The following is a 6,849-nucleotide window of genomic DNA, read 5'->3' on the forward strand; positions in this document are numbered from 1 at the left end:
GCTACGATATAGATGAATGTTAAATGTAACTCTTAAGCAACCAACGGAGAAAATATTTCCGGACTTATTCCGCTACAAAACTTTACGCACATTTAAGGTAATAGGATTGTGTCGCCATTTCTCAGTAGAATTTATTCAAATTTTGTATTTATATTGCTTTGAAGTAAAGAAAATTTTCTGCCACAAAAAAAATATAGGTTGTCAGAATTTTAAGGATTTAAAATGGAAATTTATGTAAAAAGGATTGAATTTTGAAAAAATTTGAAACACATTTTTTTTGCAAAATAATGTCAATAAAAATGATACTAACATAGATTAGTATTGCATTACTCTATATCAATTTCATAAATGCTGCAATTGTGTAAAATGAATCATCTATAAACGATTAAAAATTGACATTTTATAATAAAACCATATACACATAGTAATTGCACGCAAGAGTTATCGTCCTTGAAAAACTTCACAGTAGTGAAATAGGTAGCCGGTTTCCTGAAGTACAGAAAAATGGACAAATGTGACTCATTGATTAAAAAACAACTGAATTAATGCCTGGATTGCTTTGCAATACTTTAATATTGAAAGAACACACTATTCTGTCATTAATAAGCAGACAATATTCATCAATTAAATATTAAACATTAGAATATGCGGAAATTGTGATACGGTCTCCCTACATTGGATTTTCAACTAGGGATGTACTTCCTATTTCCGTAAAGCAATACACTCCTATGACCTTAAGCATTGAACTGTTTTTGTATGGTACAAATGTATTTATTAGCGCGCATTATGTTGTTTGCTTGCAAAGCTGTGTCATTCAAATAGATCATAAATACCATACAAAAACAGTTCAATACTTATATTTACGTTTTCGCTGCCTCTTATGTTCTTTTTTGACTTATAATTTATATTTAAAATTAAAAATGCCAGCCTTATCGACAGTCCACACAATTTCGTTCAATAGTTTGAACAGCGTATTGTCGCGTGCTGATTGGCAAACAAAGTAGTACTTTGAAATTTTAACAAACACTTCAATTTTATTCCACAATTCAGTATCAATATAATTGCGTATGAAATGTCTATAGGGTGATTTAAGTTTATCAATAGAACTCTGAGCTGAAAGTTAGATTTAAAATTGTTTCGATTTTTCCCCGGAACAAATTTCGCGCATGGACAAATACAGTGAACACCGTAAATCCGACCTTGCCCTCCACGAGGGAGTTATTTTTGGAAGTTAATTCGAACTTTTCTCTTCGCTCATTTTGTGAAGAATCCAGGCGTGAATTTATTTGTTGATTGTATGGGAACCTGACAACAGTCGGTAGATTCTATAACAGACTCGTTATTTGACATGTCGTCAGAAACCGAGGAACTGTCCGTGGATGCGAGACGCGTGAAACTGATAGCGTTTGAAGTTTGAGTGAGTGATCTTCCGACGGAGCACAGGTTCGTTACAAGCGTCTGAAATGTTTATGTATTGGTTATATCATAGCCTGGAACCGAGCAATATGTTAGTTATTGTACGAGAGGGGCGGAGCTACTTCTCGAGCGCGTAGCGCGAGAGATGTAAGCTCCGCCCCTCGAGTACGATAACTGACATATTGCGAGGCCTATGATGTAACCGACTTGTCGCATAAAGTGTCACGTAACAATTTTAAGCGAACATTTGAACATTTGTCCCGAACTTGTCACAGGAGCACAGCAGTTCGAGCTTCAAGTGACTGTGTGCTGTATGTACCCTTGTTAGAAGTGAGAAAATTATTGGACCCTCCGAAGGAGAAAATGGTAAAAATTGAGGGCGCTACATGTAAAAATGGTAACTCAGATATTAAGCCTACTGTTGTGAATATTAACATGCCTACAGTAAAGGACCATGTCCCATTTGCTGATATTTCTAGTATGTCCAGAAATGTGTTTCACAATTGCCACGTGTCTTTTAATTACAAGACCGACTGGTACCAGTTTATGCTAAGACTTTAACTTACAAAACGGAAAAAATATCGACCGTGGAACCTGTCTGTAAAGGCGAAATTTGTTGAATTGTTTGCAACAATGTTGCGTAATAAAATGTGTTTGAACTTCCTGTATTTGTATGTTTATTTATTTCCCACGGTGTCGATATCCTATTAACATTCACTAATTGGCCACTGTACACTTTCATTGGCTGACCAATGAGAATGGAGAATTCTATTGTATTCAGTATAGGGGAGGAGCCTCACTAATACCATATGGTATTAGTAAAACTGTGTAAAATAAGTTGGTTATACCATAGCTAGATCAAATAACTCATATCAGTAGGTCTGTAACATATGTGTCAGTAGGTCTATAGAATATGTGTATTTCAGACATTTGTAACGAACCCCTGTTGATAAGTGCAGTGTAACAGACGATATTTCTGATAAATTGCATGAGCGTTAAAATTGTTTCCATTGCCGGCATTGGTGATTTCAACCGATGTGCATGGTAATTAAAGTCCCATCAACGACACAGCTTCCAAAGAGGCTATATAGTGACAATGCCATGCAAATGTAAATATAAACATGTGACAATACGATATTGAGAGAAATGTAATGCAACGAGAAACGTGTTGGAAGGAGTGCTTGAGGACTCTAAACAATTTTTATACGCCCGTCAAATTTGAAGGGAGAATTATGGTATGGCGTTGTCCGTTCGTCCGTCCGGCGTAAACTATTGTTTGTCCGGCAATCTCCTCCTACATTTTTCAACCGATCTCGTTGAAACTTGGTATACATCATAATCATGATATGAAGTTGTGTCTCCCTTAAAAGAATTTTGATTCGACATTTTTTCCAAAAGTTATTGCCCTTCGTTCATTTCAGTATTTGATTTTTGTCCGACAATCTCCTCCCACATTTTTCAACGGATCATTAATGGACATCATGATATGTTGTTGTGTTTCCTTGAAAAGAATTTTGATTCGACAACTTTTTGGAAAAGTAATTGCCCTTTTTTTATTTCAGTATTTGATTTTTTCCCGGCAATCTCCTACATTTTTCAACGGATCTCTTTGAAACTTGGTATACATACATGATAATCATGATATGAAGTTGTGTCCTCCTTAAAAGAATTTGATTCGACAATTTTTCCAAAAGATATTGCCCTTTGTTCATTTCGGTATTTGATTTTTGTCTGGCAATTTCCTCCTACATTTTTCAACAGATCTCTTTGAAACTTAATAGGCACAATAATCATGACTGTATGTTGTTGTGTTTCCTTGAAAAGAATTTTGATTCAACGATTTTTGCAAAAGTTATCTCCCATTGTTCATTTCAGTATTTGATTTTTTTTATCCGGATATTTTCTCCTACATTTTTATAGCATGTAAGCTAACCACTCTTTGAATGATGTAGATCTTATTTCAATGTAAGAAAGTATATAACACTATATGGCATTCGACGGGCGTATATTGTTCCGCCCCGCGGTACTCTTGTTATGTGATAATTTTATGTTCATACAGGAATTGTTTAATGAAGAAACGAGAAAGCAAAAATGACTTTTTGAAGTTCCCCAAAAATAGGTCATTTCCTGAAAAAAAACACAGGCAATAACCCATTTCCACATCACGCATAGAAGAAATATATGATGTGGAAATGGGTTATTGTCTGGGTTTTTTCTCTCAATATAAATAGGCATAACATTTTTAGTTATTTTAAATATCAAAAGCATCAACTATGAAACGATTTCTCTGATTGGCCAGTGCATTTACCATTGTAACGCGTTAGATGTGAATTTTAACGCGTAACTTTTACATTTGAAAAATTAACGCGTTAGAAGTGACTTTTAACGCATTAAATGTACTTCTAACGCGTTAAAAGTCAGTTCTAACGCGTTAAAAGTCACTTCTAACGCGTTACTGTTTTAACGCGTTACTATATATCGTTTTTGGCCCGAACCGCCACCCATATATAGCATTTGTGTGGTTATTCTTACCTCATACCCTTGTGTTCATTATAAACGTCAACAAAAACGTCATTTATTCATTTTTTAGTCAACATACAAGTTCAAATGAGTTTATCTGTCTTATATTTATAGGAACCTTAAATCGTTGTTTTCTACATTTCCCCCTTATTTATGACCCATTAAAAGGTTTTAAAACATAGACACTTGTCATACACGAGGTCAACTTTACCAGATCATTTCCAAACAGCGTATGAAAATGGCTTCAAGACAGAATATTACTACAACTCTTATTAACAACCTGTGATGATTTTAACGAAATATTTTAATTTAAGGTTAAGGTTAATGAATTAGAATCCAAGTATTTAAATTCATTTTTTATTGATTCGTGCAAAAACAGTTTTTACTTTTGAAGGCATCGGGTCTTGTCATTTGCAACGACTCGCTTAGTAGTCATACCCGCAACTGTACCGCTAGATGTTTGGTACAAGTCTACCTTGCCTATTTTATCAAACGATCGATATTTCGTAAAACGCCAATTTCGTCGATAAATACACGTTTTACCTGTATTAATCATCCGTTTTGTATGGTGTAGGAAGTTTACCAACCTATAGATAAGTCTTAAGACTGATAACGCGGTGTGCATGTCGTCACAGACAACACTCGGCTGCAATACAAGCTATGGCGAACACTACTATGTAAGTATTGGTTTGTAGTCTATAAATATGTATAATACAACGAAGGGATTACCACAATTATATAAGTATGGATACTCGGCAAGTAGGTTTATAATTTTGTAACTACAGTATGTTAATTAAGGTTTGAAATGCATCGTTTTAACATTATGAGGGTATGCAACACAGTTCCGTTCAAACATATTCCATGTTGCGTGTAAATTATATTACCAGCATGTTTAACAAGCATTGAATATCTTAAAAATAGTCAGTAGATATTAATTTGAAGCAAATATACTCTGAAAATATTTTAGTTGCAAAAAGTCATAAATCTATTCCGTGTTCGCGGAGATAGCTGACCGCTAAACAACGGTTGTGCAGCGGCTACGCTCATCAGGCCACGAAGCGGTTGGACTTGCAACGAGATGGGTTAATGGAAATTGAAAGTGCATCCGTGAAATGTGGAGTTTCCTAAGAAACCAAATGGCGATTTAAAAGATGCTGTTGACTGAATTATTGTGTCGGTCGACTGTGTCAGCAAGACTAGCTCATCGTTTGAGCATTCGGCATGTGTTACTGTCGCTGAGGGGTTTGGCCGACGAGCCGGGACGATTTGACCTGCTTCGCCACTTGCAACGGACGCTATAGTGTAGAGGACAGCGAATTATTCTGTTCTGTTAACCTGTTATATGATCTAATAGCAGACACGTTTCCGTTGCCCGACATGAACAGGATGCGCCTTGATTCAAGAACACAGTCCTTCCATATTCTAGGGACACGTCCATCACGTCGCTGTCAGACATATTCGCTGGCGCACAGGGGTTCTTACAAATGTCTGTGGCTGGAGTTAGCACACGACGGATTTTAGACGCTGCATATGCAGACTTAAATTTCTTTAAACAGGGTGATACCCCCCCCCCCCCCCCCCCCCCCAAAAAAAGAAAGGATTGATAAAATATATTGATATGTTTTTTAACCGTTGATAAACAATCTCGTTTTGTTTGTTTGTTTGTGTGTGTGTGTGTGTGTGTTGGGGGGTGTTACGGCACGATTTTTCACCACGACCTGGGAGACTCAATTTTGTATAAACGGTGGGGCCCAATAGAGGAAATAGAGGTAAAACCTTTAAAATCCTTCTTCTTCCTTATTCATTCTGGAGCATCACTGGACCAATGAGACTCAATTTTGTATATACGGTGGGTCTGCCCCCGATGGGGGCAGATTGGCGCGACTTAATAGGGAAATAGAGGTAAAACCTTTTAAATCCTTCTTCTACCATAGGGATTAAGGGATTTCATCCCAATTTGGTCTGGAGCATCCTTGGGCCAATGGCACCCAATTTTGTGTAAACGTTGGGTGCAGAGGGGTGGGGCCCAATAGGGAAAATAGAGGTGTACTGAGTTACATAGATCTCACAGATCTATATCATGGCCTATCATTTGTTGAGTCATTTCAGGCTATAATAATTTATGTTCTGATTTATGGACCACAACAAAAGTTGTTTAATTGAATATTTTAGTCGTGTTTTTGAAGATGGGAAAAAAGGCCAACATCTTCCGCAAAATGGCTGCTGCAGACTGCTGATTAGTCGAAATGTATGCATTGTCCAATATCCCTATGTAAAAGTGTGCAGTGTCACTACGAACACTACTGCGATCTGCGTTGATTTTTTTTATTTGACAAAATGTTTGTGTTAGGCCGGGTCCTTGATTGGTCGACATTTAGATATTGACCGATGTTATAGATTTGGAATGTAGATGTATTATGTAGGGTTGTCAACGGTTAGCCGGTTAACCGGTTACTCGGCCGAAAGACCACGAAGCGGTTACCAAAATCTTTAACCGAAAAGTCGGACATTTGCTTACCCTTTAAGGGAGCCCCATGTTTCCCTGGCTTAGACCTGCAAACTATCTGTATTTGTATAGGCCAAAATTAGAAAGTTTTGTAATAAATACAGTGTTCAGGGATTACATGTTAGTGTTAATTTTGTACTCTAATTTAAATGATGACAAAGAGATGTCGCCAATACCATAACAAAATCTGAACAGATTTTTAAAGGAAGCCAGAATACAAAGTTGTGAAATATCAACTTTCTGAGATATAACGCGCCTTTACATGCGAGATGTTTAGGTAATCGGAAGACATACAAACTGTCTGCATTTGTATAGACCAAAATTGGATAGTTTTGTAATAAATACAGTGTTCAGGGATTACATGTTAGTGTTAATTTTGTACTCTAATTTAAATGATGACAAAGAGA

Source organism: Mizuhopecten yessoensis, unplaced genomic scaffold (genome assembly GCF_002113885.1).
Source record: "Mizuhopecten yessoensis strain PY_sf001 unplaced genomic scaffold, ASM211388v2 scaffold5519, whole genome shotgun sequence".
In the NCBI taxonomy this organism is placed as follows: domain Eukaryota; kingdom Metazoa; phylum Mollusca; class Bivalvia; order Pectinida; family Pectinidae; genus Mizuhopecten; species Mizuhopecten yessoensis.